Raw genomic sequence first — 18156 nt, 5'->3', positions numbered from 1 at the left:
GCCAATTAGATAAGCCAATTAATAACAAAAGCAAAGAAACACATCGACAACAATACAATAATAGTGGGGGACTTTAACACTCCCCTCACTGAAATGGACAGATCATCTAAGCAAAAGATCAATAAGGAAATAAAGACTTTAAATGACACGCTGCACCAAATGGACTTTACAGATATATTCAGAACATTCCATCCCAAAGCAACAGAGTACACATTCTTCTCTAGTGCCCATGGAACATAATCACATCCTAGGTCACAAATCAGGTCTCAACAGAGTACACATTCTTCTCTAGTGCCCATGGAACATAATCACATCCTAGGTCACAAATCAGGTATACAACTGGTGCCGAAAGAATGGGATTATTCTCATATTTTCAGACCACATGCTTTGAAACTAGAACTCAATCACAAGAGGAAAGTCAGAAAGAACTCAAAGACATGGAGGCTAAAGAGCATCCTACTAAAGAATGAATGGGTCAACCAGGAAATTAAAGAAGAATTTAAAAAATTCATGGAAACCAATGAAAATGAAAACACAACTGTCCAAAATCTTTGGGATACAGCAAAGGCAGTCCTAAGAGGAAAGTATATAGCAATACAAGCCTTTCTCAAGAAACAAGAAAAGTCTCAAATACACAACCTAACCCTACACCCAAAGAAGCTGGAGAAAGAACAGCAAATAAAGCCTAAACCCAGCAGGAGAAGAGAAATAATAAAGATCAGAGCAGAAATCAATGAAATAGAAACCAAAAGAATGGTAGAACAGATCAACGAAACTAGGAGCTGATTCTTTGAAAGAATTAACAAGATTGATAAACCCCTGGCCAGACTTATCAAAAACAAAAGAGAAATGACCCAAATAATTAAAATCATGAATGAAAGAGGAGAGATCACAACCAACACCAAAGAAATACAATTATAAGAGCTTATTATGAGCAACTCTATGCCAGCAAATTAGATAATCTGGAAGAAATGGATGCATTCCTAGAGATGTATCAACTACCAAAACTGATCCAGAAAGAAATAGAAAACCTGAACAGATCTATAACCACTTAGGAAATTGAAGCACAATCAAATATCTCCCAACAAACAAGAGCCCAGGGCCAGATGGCTTCCCAGGGGAATTCTACCAAACATCTAAAGAAGAATTAATATCTGTTCTTCTGAAACTGTTCCAAAAAATAGAAATGGAAGGAAAACTTCCAAACTCATTTTATGAGGCCAGCATTACCTTAATCCCCAAACCAGACAAAGACCCCATCAGAAAGGACAATTACAGACCAATATCTTTCATGAACATAGATGCAAAAATTCTCACCAAAATACTAGCCAATAGGATCCAACAGTACATTAAAAGGATTATTCACCACGACCGACTGGGATTTATTCCTGGGCTGCAAGGTTGGTTCAACATCCGCAAATCAATCAATGTGATACAATACATTAATAAAAGAAAGAACAAGAATCATATGATCCTCTCAATAGATACAGAAAAAGCATTTGACAAAGTACAGCATCCTTTCTTGATCGAAACTCTTCAGAGTATAGGGATAGAGGGTACATATCTCAATATCATAAAAGCCATCTATGAAAAACCCACAGCAAATATCATTCTCAATGGGGAAAAACTGAGAGCTTTCCCCCTAAGGTCAGGAATGCGGCAGGGATGTCCACTATCACCACTGCTATTCAACATAGTATTGGAAGTCCTACCCACAGCAATCAGACAACAAAAAGAAATAAAAGGCATCCGAATCAGCAAAGAAGAAGTAAAACCCTCACTCTTTGCAGATGATATGATACTTTATGTGGAAAACCCAAAAGACTCCACCCCGAAACTGCTAGAACTCATACAGGAATTCAGTAAAGTGGCAGGATATAAAACCAATGCACAGAAATCAGTGGCATTCCTATACACCAACAACAAGACAGAAGAAAGAGAAATTAAGGAGTCGATCCCATTTACAATTGCACCCAAAACCATAAGATACCTAGGAATAAATCTAACCAAAGAGGCAAAGGATCTGTACTCAGAAAACTATAAAATACTCATGAAAGAAATTGGGGAAGACACAAAGAAACGGAAAAACATCCATGCTCATGGATTGGAAGAACAAATATTGTGAAGATGTCAATGCTACCTAGAGCAATCTACACATTCAATGCAATCCCCATCAAAATACCATCCCCTTTTTTCAAAGAAATGGAACAAATAATCCTAAAATTTGTATGGAACCAGAAAAGACCCCGAATAGCCAGAGAAATGTTGAAAAAGAAAAGCAAAGCTGGCAGCATCACAATTCCGGACTTCAAGCTCTATTACAAAGCTGTCATCATCAAGACAGTGTGGTACTGGCACAAAAACAGACACATAGATCAATGGAACAGAATAGAGAGTCCAGAAATGGACCCTCAACTCTATGGTCAACTAATCTTTGACAAAGCAGGAAAGAACATCCATGGCAAAAAGACAGTTTCTTCAACAAATGGTGTTGGGAAAATTGGACAGCCACATGCAGAAGAATGAAACTGGACCATTTCCTTACACCACACACAAAGATAGACTCCAAATGGTTGAAAGATCTAAATGGGAGACAGGAGTCCATCCAAATCCTAAAGGAGAACACAGGCAGCAACCTCTTCGACCTCAGCCGCAGCAACTTCTTCCTAGAAACATCGCCAAAGGCAAGGGAAGCAAGGGCAAAAATGAACTATTGGGACTTCATCAAGATAAAAAGCTTTTGCACAGCAAAAGAAACAGTCCACAAAACTAAAAGACACCTGACAGAATGGGAGAAGATATTTGCAAATGACATATCAGATAAAGGGCTAGTATCCAAAATCTATAAAGAACTTCTTAAACTCAACACCCAAAGAACAAATGATCCAATCAAGAAATGGGCAGAAGACATGAACAGACATTTTTCCAAAGAAGACATCCAAATGTCCCACAGACACATGATAAAGTGCTCAGCTTTGCTCGGCATCAGGGAAATCCAAATCAAAACCTCAATGAGATATCACCTCACACCAGTCAGAATGGCTAAAATTAACAAGTCAGGAAACGACAGATGTTGGTGGGGATGCAGAGAAAGGGGAACCCTCCTACACTGTTGGTGAGAATGCAAGCAGGTGCAGCCACTCTGGAAAACAGTATGGAGGTTCCTCAAAAAGTTGAAAATAGAGCTACCATACAATCCAGCAATTACACTACTGTGTATTTATCCCAAAGATACAAATGTAGGGATCCGAAGGGGTACGTGCACCCTGAAGTTTATAGCAGCAATGTCCACAATAGCCAAACTGTGGAAAGAGCCAGGATGTCCATCAACAGATGAGTGGATAAAGGAGAAGTGGTATATATATATACAATGGAATATTATACAGCCATCAAAAGGAATGAAATCATGCCATTTGCAATGACGTGGATGGAACTGGAGGGTATTACGCTGAGCGAAATAAGTCAATCAGAGAAAGACATGTATCATATGACCTCACTTATATGAGGAATTCTTAATCTCAGGAAACAAACTGAGGGTTGCTGGAGTGGTGGGGGGTGGGAGGGATGGGGTGGCTGATAGACATTGGGGCAGGTATGTGCTATGGTGAGCGCTGTGAATTGTGTAAGACTGTTGAATCACAGACCTGTACCTCTGAAACAAATAATACATTATATGTTAAAAAAAAAAAAAAAGAAGATAGCAGGAGGCGAAGAATGAAGTGAGGGAAATCGGAAGGGGAGATGAACCATGAGAGACTATGGACTCTGAAAAACAAACTGAGGGTTGTAAAGGGGAGGGGGCTGTGGGGATGGGTTAGCCTGGTGATGGGTATTAAGGAGATCACGTTCTGCATGGAGCACTGCGTGTTATATGCAAACAATGAATCATGGAACACTACATCAAAAACTAATGATGTAATGTATGGTTATTAACATAATAAAAAAATGAAAAAATAAAAAGAAGTGACTCATTACATATAAGCGATCCTCAATAACAATAACAGCTGATTTCACATAGGAAATCATGAAGGCAAGAAGATAGTGGGATGACACAAAGTTCTGAAAGGAACTGTCAACTGAGAATCCTATTTCTGGCAAAACTATTTTTCAAAAATAAAGGAAAATTTTAAAAATTGCAGATAAAAAATAACTAATATTTTTTGTGGTTAGCAGCCTTGCATTAGAAGAAAATCTAAAGAAATCTTTCTGCCAGAAATGAATGACAACAGGCAGTAACCTGAAACCACATGAAGAGGTAGAGTATTGGTAAAGATAACTACATCGGTAAATATAAAAGAAAGTGTAAATCTATTTTTTTGTTTTTAACTCCTTTTTTTACTATTTAATTTAAAAGGCAACTGCATAATACAATATTTATCAAAGTTGGTGTGCACACAGTGTATAAAGATATAATTTGTGACAAATGTATAAAGGAGGGAGGAAAGTGAAACTATTATAGGAGCATGTTTTTATATATTATTGAAATTATGGAATGCAGTGAAAGCAGTGCTTAAATGGAAATCTATAACTTTAAACACCTACATTAGAAAAGAAACAAGACTTCAAATAAATAACCTAATAACCTAATTCCTTAAGAAACTGGAAAAGGAGAGCAAACTAAATTCAAAGCAAAGAAGGAAGAAAAAAATAAGAATGAGAATAGAAAAAAATCAGCCAACTCGCTGAAGAAAAAATAATTAAAGGCATGTTTATTTTTGGCACAGTGTGGGCAAACAAGTGGTTGGTTGAACATGATTTAATCTTCCCCTTTTCACCTGTCTATTTTGGCACCATTCAGAGACATTCATAATGAATGTAAAGCAATAGGATTAAATGGGTCATGAATGACAACAAAAGTCTTGCCTTTTTTCTCCTAGTTAGAATATGTTTTACCTCTAAATATGTGTTATTTGCATTTCAGACTTAAGCACATCTGCCTCAAAGCCTTGGATAAATGGTTTATTATAGAGTTATACCCAAGACAGCTCCCTTGTACAAGATCAGAGAAATAATGTTGGTAAGTTTATTTCATTTACATGGTTTAGAATAATTTCACTGAGAGTAACTGCTATTATAATATTTTCACAAATATTCTCTTTTTTAAACATCACAAATATGATTTTTTATTTGTCACCATTAAATGTCTGACTTTTAAACAGATTCTTGGACTGGTGGCTCATATCCATCAGCTCGTTCAACTTTAGCACCGGTCTCATCCCCAGTAGCTTTTCCAGAACTACTACCTTCACCATGAAGCTCCATGAGCTTTCCCAGTTCAAACTTGGGCTTCTTCAGCATTTTACTTTTCTAACGAAGACATCATGGAGTGGATAAATAGACTGACAGGCCTTTTCTATATCTTTTCCGATGCTGTCTGGAATTAATTTATTGACCACTTCTTTCAAGTCATTTGTTTGCACCTCTTGGGTCATGATTTCCATCATCTTTTTCCGAATTTGACAGACCTGTTGGTGCTGAGGATAAGAGGTCTTCCGAATCTGATTATTGCGTTTTTTAGTAAAACCAACACAAAATAGAGGAAGCAAATAATCATCGGTAGTCTTGACATCAACATGAGCTTCAATCATGGTCTGCCATTTTTTGACCATGGAGCACATTTTGTCACGGCTAAGATCCATGCCATGGAAATTAGTCAGGCAGTTTTTGCCCTGAACATCCTCAGTAATTAGCTTGAATTTTCTAAACGCAACTTCATCATTCTGCAGATCAGCAAGGCTCACTTCAAAAACACAACCCTTGAGGCCATCAGATGCGATTTTGGTTCCTTGAGTTCTTGTGACTAATGTTTTTCCAATATTTCTTATGTGGAACATAGCTAGGGCTTTCACATCATACCAATCTTTCTTAGAAAATGGATCAACCACTTTCTTCTTGGCTCCCTTTTTACTGCCTTTCGTAAGGCGCTTGTTCTTGCCGACTGCCATGGCGCTGCTCAGGGAGCCAAAAGGTTCACAAATATTCTTATGTAAATTCTAATTATACTAATAATCTATTATAAAGCTTCTCTCATGTGTATAGTATTTTTCACTTATTGAGCACTCATAACTGTATGATTTTACTAAAAGATGTCACACCATTGGACTTCTACAAAGTATCAAAAGTAGTTCTACAAAGTACTCTATTTAACTAGTATGAGCCTCACCACAACAGCAGAGAGCAAATATACCATCTCTGTTCTTTAATTAATCATTCAAATTCTTCATGACTTATTAGCAGAGAGCTCACCAGTCCCCATCAAGACTCATTTTCCCTGCCCTTTAATTATCCAGGAATCCCAGAGTAAGCTTACCCAGTCCAAAGGTAAGTTGATTTTCTCCTGACAGCAAGAGTAGAAGGATCTGGAGACTGGCTTAAGTACTACTGCTATTATTCTTGGAGCAGAATTCTACACAGTCCTTTGGAAATTTGTCCACAGGGTAATACCAGGTCCATATGCCTAACATAGTTCCTAATGTGGTGCCACTTGTGGGCCCCAAATTATAGCTGTTATAGTTTGTACTCACATATACAGCTAGTATTCCCCAAAGCAAATTTCTTGCCAAGTTTCTGGATTTAGAGCAAGTGCCAGAAGTAGCCACAGTTAAACCTACATTTGCCCTTAGTAACTCAGGTTACTCCAGTTTAGATTTCTTGCCTCCCTAAGATGATGTGTTTCTAGGACACTTAATAAACATGCCTGCCATCAGTCTTTGTTGGAGAGCTGTACTTCACTAAAGTACATCTCCCTAACACTGAAATTAAGAAACAAAAACAAAAACTTATTCTTGATAGCTCTCAAGTTCTTGGATTTTATGTTTTTAAAGGGTAGAGACTAACACTTGGGCCAATATCGTACCTTTTAATAAATGATCTGATGATTAAAATATTATTTTCACAGTACCTTCCATGGCAAGAATTTTAAATAAAAATACTCTCTTATATTAAATGAGAACAGGGGAAAGCATTGTTTGTTCATTTACTTCCAAGTAGACCCTGAGATTCTTGGGCAAAGTCCTCCTTCTCCTTCCCACTTAGCAATTTTACATACCAGGGATCACGGGAGTTGTGGCTTTGCTCATGCCACAAAAGGGTCCATGAAAAGCTAATCTCCATACATGAGGTTACTTAAAGGCTCCTGAACAAAAGTTCTGATCCATATAAACTGAAATCTCAACCTGTAAACATAAGAAATGCTGCTATTTTAGAGACTTCCTTTGAAAGGAACTCTTTATTAAAAATTTTTAGCTTGGCAGGTATAGTCTACCCTCTAGAAATATATAACCAAGAAACTAGAGAGCTATCAAGAACACTTTTTTTCATTCACAGGTCTTCAACATACCCCTCACTCCTTTGTCCTTTTAAATTTACTCATTCAAAAGAAATGAATTTAGAGTAAACTATATATCCAGGGATATAAAGATGAATTGGATTTGTCCATAAGAAAATCACATTTCAGTAGACATGTCAACCAATGACTAGAAAACTATTTAATATGTGCTTTAATGGGACTCTGAACCAAATACAAAGGAAATACAGAAAGTCACTGACTGCCTGGTAAGAAAGTATCAGAGCAGAAATAGAATTTGAGCTGCTCCTAAGCTAGGTGTGAGACTGGCCAGACTCCAACCTGCGATGCTACTAATTAGCAGAATTGATTTATTTGATTATGTCCCCTTATTTTCATACATCTCCCCTCTGGAAGGTAGAAGATTTGCAAGAGAATAACTTTCTCAAATAATGATAGATTTATACATGTGTTTTTATATTAGAACCTACAGATAAGCTGTGAATATCCATGTGCAAGAAGTATTGAATGATTCCTCAGGCAAAGATGAGGCAGAAAGCCATTCCAGGCAGAGGGAAATATATATATTTCTCTAAAAATATACAAAAAAGGCATTAAAGGAGACAGCAGTTTCAGAAATAGATAAAATAATTCCACTGGGTTTATTAATAGACAGCCTGCCACTGCTCATTATAGAAGTTAAAGGTGGAGGAGAGGAGTTGTGAGTTAAGTCTAGAAAAATAGGTTGTGAGGTCCTTCTGTGTGTAGATAATAGGAGACAAAAATAAAAAGGTTTTGTTCAAGAGAGATATATAGCCAAGTTTGAATTTTAGGAAGATAATCATCTAGATAATAAGGGAATATGGAAGATGGACTAAAATGGGAAGGAATGATGACAGGAAGATCAGGTGGGACAGTCTTGCAATGAGGAAATGGGGGAAAAAAGGAATTATTGATCAGATAGAAGCACTTGACCTACAAAGGCAACTGGATTTTAAATTCTATGAATTGGACAACAGGATTGGTGACTAATTCCCTGATAGGGGGAGATGGAGGGAGAGTGCATCATGGACAGTTCGATGGGTAGTAATTCCATAATCCAGGATAGGGAGCAAAAGATGGAGACCAGATTGTAATGGATGGTGGAGAAGAAATTGTTGGATATGGTAAGTGTTAAATTTTAGGAGCCAGAGTGAGACTCTGATGGTGCATAGTAGGCAATTGAAAATGTGAGTCTGGAGCTTTATATAAAATTTGGAACTAGAAATCCAAACATAAGTAATCACCAGTATAAATAGAATAGTTACAGTCATGGCTAAGAGAAAACAGGGAGAGTTTGGAGTGAAATGCATAGAAGGCCCAGGATAAACCAGAGGAACAACATTTAACTGGTGGCAGAGAAAGAAAATCCAATGGAGGTAATTGAAGATACCTAGTTAGAGATGTAAGAAAACAAAATTTAAAATGAGTTTTCATTCATTTAGTCATTCTACAACATTTATTATATGCTTACTACATGCTGGCACCTGCTAGGATTGGAAATGAAATTATGCAGAAGGGAAACATATTTCTTTCTTGTATAGAATTTACATAAGAGAAGAAATGTATTTCTGTGAGAAAATAATGAGTTTAAATTTGAATGGTCTTAAGTTCAGTGAAAAATTAAGGTCTATATAAAAATACAAAAAGAATAGGAATTCTTAATCTCAGGAAACAAACTGAGGATTGTTGGAGTGGTGGGGGTTGGGAGGGATGGGGCTGGGTGATAGACATTGGGGAGGGTATGTGCTATGGTGAGTGCTGTGAATTGTGTAAGACTGTTGAATCACAGACCTGTACCTCTGAAACAAATAATACATTATATGTTAAAAGAAAAAAAAGAAGAAGAAGAAGAAGATAGCAGGAAGGGAAGAATGAAGAGGGGGAAATCAGAGGGGGAGACGAACCATGAGAGACTATGGACTCTGAGAAACAAACTGAGGGTTCTAGAGGAGAGGGGGGTGGGGGGATGGGTTAGCCTGGTGATGGGTATTAAGGAGGGCACGTATTGAATGGAGCACTGTGTGTTAATACGTAAACAATGAATCATGGAACACTACATCAAAAACTAATGATGTAATGTATGGTGATTAACATAATAATAAAAATGCAAAAAAAAAGAATAGATAAGAATATAGAGGTTTTTTAAGAGACCAAGAGAAGGGGAAAGCATGAAGAAGAATAAAGAAGTATGAATACAGAAATAAGAGAAGAAATTGAAGAAATTTGTCTCTAGAAAATGAAGAGATGAAAGTCATGAAATATTGTAGAAATGAAAATAGTGAGATTTGCTAATATGCAGGTCATTGATAACTTTAGAGAGAATATCTATAATAAAGAGGAGGCCAAAATGCAGATTATATTGAGCTAAAAGAGAAAAGGGAAATGTGGTAATTGGATACAAGCATTTATTTCTATACCTTCCTGAAATGACATTACAAAAGGATTAACCCACTGGGCTTGGGAGAATTTTGGAGAATGATAGTAGCAACATTTTGGTGGCTGGAAAGCATTCAAATGAGTAATGATGATTGAGATGCCTGAAGAGAACTGAAACCAAAGCTGATGGCTGCAGAGAGGCCAAACAGTTGACCTAGTCTCTAGATTTGACCGGATTTATAGGTTGCCCTAAATATATTGGAAAAGTCTATCATTGGAAGGAATATAAAACAGTATAGTTTTGCTTATTTATTCATATAATATTTACCAAGAACTGTCAATATGCTAGGTAGGAAGAATACATAAAAGACACAATTTGTGACTAAGCAGACAATCCAGAGAAACATGCTCTTTTAAAAGTTATTGCAATTATGAAATATAAGAAATCACTAAGAGTTAAACATTAAGAGATGTCACTGTAGCACCTATAACTGTCCTATTCAATACAGTAGCCACTAGCCACATGTGGCCATTGAATATTTGAATGTGGCTAGCGAGTCTAAGGAATGTAACTTTTAATTTACTTTTAATTTATTTACATTTAAAAACTTAAGTGGCATAAAATATTTTTGTGTTATACAAGTTTATTATTTTGGTAGAGCTATATTTCATTTTAACTGTTGGATCATGTAAGATATTATTGTTATAATGTGTATGTTGGCAACATTAATTAATTCTTCCATTACACATCTATCATCAATTCAGTTGGTGTCTATGGATTGATTCAATTTGAATATTTTTTTTTACATAACATTGTGATGTGTTTATTTGAATCTGAATATTTTATGAAAACAGCAAGAGTTGCAATGGTACCTGTATAAATTGTAATTGACCATCAAGTTGAAATATTTATTATTTCAATTATAACATAATTAAATTATTTTTAATTAAAAAATACATACAGCCATTAAAATTAGCTGCATCAGAGGAAAATGAAAAAGTTGTTTGATTTTCAAAAACAATCTTTGGGATAATAAAGAGAACAATGTTAAGTGGACATAATAAATTTGATAAGAAATTTTATCTCAATAGCCAAAAAAGAATTGAAGAAATCAGTCATTTAAAATAAAAATTAGAGTGCCTGGTGACTCAGTCGGTTGAGCATCCAACTCTTGATTTCAGCTCAGGTCATGATCTCAGGGTTGGGAGATCAAACCCCTCACTGGGCTTCACGCTGGGCATGGAGCCTGCTTCAGATTCTCTCTTTCCCTCTCTCCCTACCCTCCCCCTCCTCTCTCCCTCTCTTAAATAAAAAATAATAAAATTAAATTAAAATTAAATGCCAAAAAATTATAAATTATTTTTAACAGATCTAAGATTAATATTGGTCAGCTATAAAATAACTTGGATTCTTGAACACATACACAAAAAGCCATTTTTAGATCAAGAGATGATAAAATAAATTATTATTTCAGTTATGAAAATTTAGTTAGTGAGTCATGAGGAAAAGATTTGACTTTTTAAAACTTGACAGATCTTCAATGAAGCTACCAAACAACTGCCCATAGTACACCTTTCCAAGAATATCAAAGACCAGTTGATTCAAAATTTGAAAAACTGCAAAACCTTTTTTTCTTTTCTTTAGATGAGTCATACAAAACAAAACACACTATTCAATTAAATATTTGGGCTCAATGGACTTTCAAATTTATGAGGCAATGTTGTCAATCTGCAATCTAAAATATCAACCTCAGGGCATATATACATTTGAGTATTTTGCATCCTTCAAAGAAGGATTTCACCTAGATATGAAAAATAAAAACTTTTTTTATCACAATGAACAGTGCTCTATATTAGGTCAAAAATATGGATTTACTGAGATTTTTTTTAAAAGATTTTACTTACTTATTTGAGAGAGAGCACAAGCCGGGGGAGGAGCAGAGGGAGAGGGAAAAGCAAACTCCCCACTGAGCAGGCAGTCTGATGTGGGGCTCAATCTCAGGACCCTGGGGTCATGACCTGAGCCAAAGGCAGACGCTTAACCGAATGAGCCACCCAGGCACCCTGATTTATTGAGATTTTAAAACAAGAGATTGATAGTTCTCTTACTGCTTTATCCCGCTGTATGAGAAATGTTAAAAATATTTATGCTTTGGCTTTTGAAGTAGATGATCAAAAGTGTCATAAATAGGGGCACCTGGGTGGCTCAGTCGTTAAGCGTCTGTCTTCGGCTCGGGTCATGATCCCGGGGTCCTGGGATCGAGCCCCGCATTGGGCTCCCTGCTCGGCCAGGGGCCTGCTTCTCCCTCTCCCACTCCCCCTGCTTGTGTTCCTTCTCTAGCTGTCTCTCTCTCTCTCTGTCAAATAAATAAAATAAAATCTTTAAAAAAAAAAAAAAGTGTTATAAATACATGAATCATAGCCAATTTTTGAAACTCTTGAAAGAAACACAAAACAACATATTTAATAATCTTTAGTGCTTTGTCAATACTCATTGGTTAAGGCATGGAAGAGTTTTAAAAAAGATTTCCTGAATTGTAAACTCAAATTCAGAATTTTCTGGAAACAAGAGAAATCCTTGCTAAATATTCAAGAATCAAAGACATATATGGCAATATGAATTAGAATTTTTTTTTCACTGCATATGAATAAACTAAATTTAAAGCTTCAAAGAAAGGCTTTATTTATGAACTGATGAGAGAGGTATTAGAATTAATTTTGAAATTAAGAGTTTTTAAAATATAAATCAATAATATTGATTTTACAAATATTTCTAACATGAATCAATATGCAAAATGGACTTTGCTATGGAAATTAATTGCAAAATTACAAGAAAAAATTTTAAAAGCCTCGTTTATATTGTCAGATGTAGAATTGCCCTTTAAGTTATGGAGTACTTCTTTGAATTCAATATTAATAACTACAAATTGATGCAAAAGTTGTGAATTTATTTAAGTTAGACAGATACAATTTTAAAACTGAAGTGTTTTTGCTTCAAAGTGAAATCAACTCTCCTATATAAGATGAACAAGTTTTATCAATGTAGATGTGAATATTAAAGAAAAACTATTTTTCTCTTCAATTCAATTATTGGAAAACTTTTATTTATATTGGCAAAGACTTGAGTATGTAAATCTGATCTTTCCCCTACAAATGTTATGAAATCTAAATAGAAATTATGCATATCCATTGAAAATTTAGCAGATGAATTGAGATGTGCTGCTAGAGGTTTAAAATATACATATTTTAAAGACATCACAAAAAGAAAAAGATTAAATTTCTCAATAATTTTTATATTGATATCTTGAAATTATAGTTTAGATTTATTTAAATAAAATACACTATTAATATTAATTATACATGTTTATTTTTAGTTTGTTAATGTGATATTAAAAAATATTAAAGTAAATAAGAGGCTCACATATTTCTATTGGATAGTTCAGATTCAGGAAATGAATATAATTGGAACATAAATAGCAAGATGATTATCATACCAATATTTGGTATCTGATATCAAAAATTAGTTAAGAATCCTCTATGCTTAAAAGAATATTTTCACATGAACAGAACTAAGAGAAAAATTTTTTAAAGTAGAAGAAAGCCAAGTTGTTTTAAATAGGAAATAAACAGGAATTTCAAGGAAGGATAGAGAGCAGAAAAGAGAAGGGAGAGGGGAGGCTCAAGATTAAGTTGACAGAAACTTTAAAGAGACACTTTAAGAAACAACCAAACTAATAATAAATATTTTGTTGTCTTCAATATGGACATAAAACATGAACACATACATGCCCAACATTACAAAAATCCCTCCGTAAATTCTGCTATATACATTAATGCTTTGTGTGAGTGGTGTCTTTGGGAGAAATCAAATATTGACTGTTCCACATCCAGACTTCAGCAGCATGAGATGACATAAGTGGGAAAGAAGATAGTCTCTCCCTAATTCAGTAGATACTACAGATTAGAGCAAAAATTAACTAGGAAAAACACAAGCTACTCAGGATGCATAGAGAAAACAAAAAGGATATGGAGTCTCCATCACAGGTAGTCTATGTTCACAAAATTTTGTTTGCATCAAGAAAAACTTAATAACTCAGTTGACTTCTGTTACTCGTTTCTAGCTTATAATACTTTTCCATGTAAGAATTTCCACTCATTCTCATGTTGACCTTAGTTATCTTTATTTTTATTTAGCATTGGCCTGTTTAACCAAAAGCAGAAGGTATTCCAAAAAATATTTTCCCTGGAAACCAACTCCAGAAAACAAGTTGAGTGAGAAATTTGTAAGAAATGAATGAGATTAGGGCGCCTGGGTGGCTCAGTTGGTTGAGCGACTGCCTTCGGCTCAGGTCATGATCCCGGAGTCCCTGGATCGAGTCCCGCATCGGGCTCCCTGCTCGGCAGGGAGTCTGCTTCTCCCTCTGACACTCCCCCCTCTCATGTGCTCTCTCTCATTAAAAAAAAAAAGAAAAGAAAAGAAAAAAAGAAATGAATGAGATTAGATTTATTTACTATAATAGAGATTGTTAGTTTTCCTATAAAATATGCTTTTCTTTGTCTCTCATAGTAATAGTAGCCCCAATTTTAGCAGACACATGGCCTTCATGATAATGAGTGTATTTTTCAACCTCCTTTAGAGTCAGCTATGGTTAGCCCTAAGTTCTGACCAATGGGATCTGAGCAGACCCGATATGTACCCTTTCTAGGGCATGTTCTCTCCTACCTCTTGTGTCCTTCCCACAGGCTATAATATGGTTGGTAAGTAGTACTGGATTAGAGCAGGACCCTGGAGATTGAAGGGCAGAGGCTAGATCTGGGTCCCAACACTATGGAAGATCTAATCTAGCTCTGAACTACTTATACACATATTGTTACCTTTCTGAAAAATTGTTTTATTAAGCCATTATTATATTGATTCTTTGTTAGAAGAGTTCATCTTAATCCTGCCATCCTACATTTCAGAAACAAGTGTAACAATTTGTTTTCTAATATATATTTCCACAATATTTCCAAAATTTTCATATAATCAGATTTGTGCATTTCTGTTAAGAATACAAATTGGGGGGTGGGAATACTCAGAGATAAGTCACTTATTTTAATATGGTTGGCAAAATAAGTACACAGGTGAGTGATGTTTTTACAGGATCATCTGCAAGGCTCTATCCAGGAGAATTTAATCAATTTGCCTAGTGTTTCCTCCCTGAGCAGAAATTTTCTATTGTATAATTTACCTTACTAATATTTGCTTTTATCTATACTTGTAATTCTGATAACTACTCCAATAAGCATTTAGTGTCTTCCATGAAAACACTCTATAATCACCCTAATTTCACCCTATACACTTTCCCTCACCTAAAGCCTCTCAGGTAAAAGGCTCTCCCAAGACTTTTAGTTTCCTGATATCCTGGCTTCATATCATCATACTATACTAAGAGATGAAAGCATGTACAGGGTTATTATTTTACATAACATGAATTTTACAAAATTAATTACTGATTAACTTGCAGCTATACTTGCTAAGGGGAGGAAAATAATTATCACTATTGAAAAAAAGGCTGCCATAGATGTGATGGTCAAAATGTAACTATCATATAGTTCAGAAGACTTTCATCAATATGCCATAAGGAGAAAGAAGAGAGAGGAAAGACAAAACCAGAGAGTTGTCAACTAGAATTTAATCTTCACTCACTCATCCATCCATCCACCCATCCATCTAAAATGTGCAAAGAATCATGCTATGGCCTCAATATTTGTATTCCTTCAAAATTCATATGTTGAAATCCTAATTCCCAATGTGATAGTGCTTGCAGATGGGATGTTTGGGAAGTACTTACATAAAGAGGATGGAGCCCTCATAAATGGGATTAGTGTTCTTCTAAAGGAGAACCCAGAGAACTCACTAACCACTCTATCATGTGAGGATATAGCTAGAAGTTGGTAGTCTGCAACGTGGAAAGGGCCTTGGAAAGGGCCTGCACCAGAAAACAACCATTCTGGAATATGATCTTGGACTTCTGGCCTTAGAAACTGTGAGAAATAAATTTCTGTTGTTTATAAGTTACCCAGTCCATGCTATTCTGTTATAGCAGCCCAAATGGACCAAGACAAACTGTTTAAATGCTTGAGAAACAACAGTGAAAAAAAATAGTCTCTTCCCTCATGTAACTGATACTTTATCAGGGAGACAGACATTTAAAAAGCAATCACCTAATTATTTGTTACTCTTTTAAAGGACTATAGAAAGAAATGCATGATTTTATGAGAGCCTAATCATGACACTGACCAGATTTGGAGAGTCCCAAAACATTATCTAGAAAGATCAATGTTTGAGCAGAGCTCTGATGCAGGCAGTAAATTAGGAAAAGGTAGAAAGGGACTGCATTTCAGGCAGAAGGGAGGCATATATGCATGCCTCAAGATAGAAAGGGCATAAAGCTTTTAAGGAAATCCAGCTGACTTTTATGGATAGAATTAGGAGAGCTAGGGGGAAGTTAGCACTAGGTAAAGTTGGTGACGTAGGCAAAGAGCAGACCATACCTGATCTTGGAGGCCATATTGATGATTTAGTACTTATTCTCTTCTAAAGGCAATAAAAAATATTTAAATGTTTGAGCACAGTGATGGTGGTATGGGTGTATTCCCAAGGTGACAGAATTATATTTTTGTGTTTCAGCTTGGCTGCAGTGGGAAGAATGGATAAAAGAGAAGAGAGAAAATTTTTAAGAAACAGTTAAAGACATCTGCCAGCTGAGAAATGAGAGGAGTGTGAGCATGGATGTTGATAGTGTAGATGGAGTAAAATGAAGAGATTCCACTTATTCGGAAGTAATAGAATTTTAGATATGGTAGATCATGGAGAAAAGGGTGTCAGAGATAACTCTCAAGTTCTTCGTTTGCTTAATCAGATATAAAAATATAGTCATTCACTAGAAAAGAACATATTGGAAGAGGTGTGGCTTTAGTAGGAAGATAATGAATTACACTTTGAATAAACTGAGTTTGAAATTCCAGTAGGACACTCTGATGATATAGTTAAGAAGAGAGAAATATGTAGAGGTCTGAACTATTAAGAGAGGTCTAAGTAGGAGGAGAGAAAGAGAGAGAACAATCCACGTGTAGGTGGTAAATAGAGCCATTAATTTATTCATTTCACAAATATGTATTGAGGATTTATCATGTGCCAGGAACTATTCTAAGCACTGAGAATACAACAGTAAATAAAACTGATAAAAATTCCTATCCTCATTAGCTTGTATTCCATTGTTAACAGACATTGCCATAATTGGTAAGTATATTACATAGTATGTTGAAGGTGGTAAATACAATGGAGAAAAAAATGCATGGAAACTAAGCTTCAGAGTTCTGAGAGTGGACACTGAAACATTAAGCTAAATGGTCAGGGTGGAGATAATTGAGAAGGTAGCATTTGAGCAAAGACTTAAAATAAATGAGGTTATGAGCCGCATATGTATCTAAAGGGTGAGTATTCCAGAGGGAGCAACCAATGCAAAGATCCTAAGAGAGGAAAGTTCAAGGAACATAAAAGTCACTGTGGCTGTTGCAAAATAATGAGAAGAGGAGTTGTAGCAAAGTTAGAAGAACAGAGAAAGCAGTGGAATACAGTGTATAGGGTCTTATAGGCCATTGTAAGGATATTAGCATTTATTCTGAGTGAAGTAGGGAGTCACTGAAGGATTGGAATAGTAGATTGATATGATCTGATTTGTATTTTTAAAAGACAACTCTGGACATTGTCTGGAGAGTAAATGATAGGGTGACCACCTGTCCCAGCTTTGTGGGACTGAGGGGTGTCCTGAGACATATGAAGGTCACTGCTAAACCCAGGTAAGTTCCAAGAAAACTAGGATAGTTGTTGAACTTAATAGTAGGTGAGAAGATCAAGAATATGAATAGGATGAGTTTAGAGGCTTTTGCAGTTATCTCCTCAAGCAATCATAGTGCTTAGGACGAAGACGGCAGCCATGGAGAATGCAAGATGTGATCACTTTACAGATTTATTCTGAAGTTACAGTCAACTGGATTTGTTGACATTGAATAGTGTGGTGTGAGAGGAGAAAAGTCAAGGATTACTTCAACTGAACAGATTGGTGCTAGAAGGAACAGTGAGATAGATATGAGTATGGTGGTGTACGATGTTTCTCCTTTTTGTCCCTATTTATTAACAATGAATTAGATATCCACCCATGAACAAAAGCACTTTTGTGGATGTTGTGGGATCTAGAACCAGATGCCAAGGGACCTGGAAGGAATCTCACCCATGTGTGCATCCAGTAATAAGCAGACAGACCTCCCTAAAGGCTGCAGAAGCAGCAGAGCCTGCAGACATGCCACAACCCCTCTAATAGTAGCCTGGGAAAAACCCAGAATGTGCCACCTGAGCAAATTACCATGGACAAGAGAAAATTGACAGAAATAACAGCTTTCCCCCCAAA

The 18156-nt window shown here is 35.9% G+C and overlaps 1 pseudogene; it reads right to left on the bottom strand.

Annotated features, from left to right (window-relative positions):
* Window positions 1-5109: 5109 nt before the first annotated feature.
* Window positions 5110-5945, bottom strand: LOC116635298 (annotated as a pseudogene).
* Window positions 5946-18156: the final 12211 nt, after the last annotated feature.

Source organism: Phoca vitulina, unplaced genomic scaffold (genome assembly GCF_004348235.1).
Source record: "Phoca vitulina isolate PV1807 unplaced genomic scaffold, GSC_HSeal_1.0 scaffold10, whole genome shotgun sequence".
Classification (NCBI taxonomy): domain Eukaryota; kingdom Metazoa; phylum Chordata; class Mammalia; order Carnivora; family Phocidae; genus Phoca; species Phoca vitulina.
Note: the sequence above shows the minus strand (reverse complement) of the source record. Positions and strands in the feature narration are given on the sequence as shown.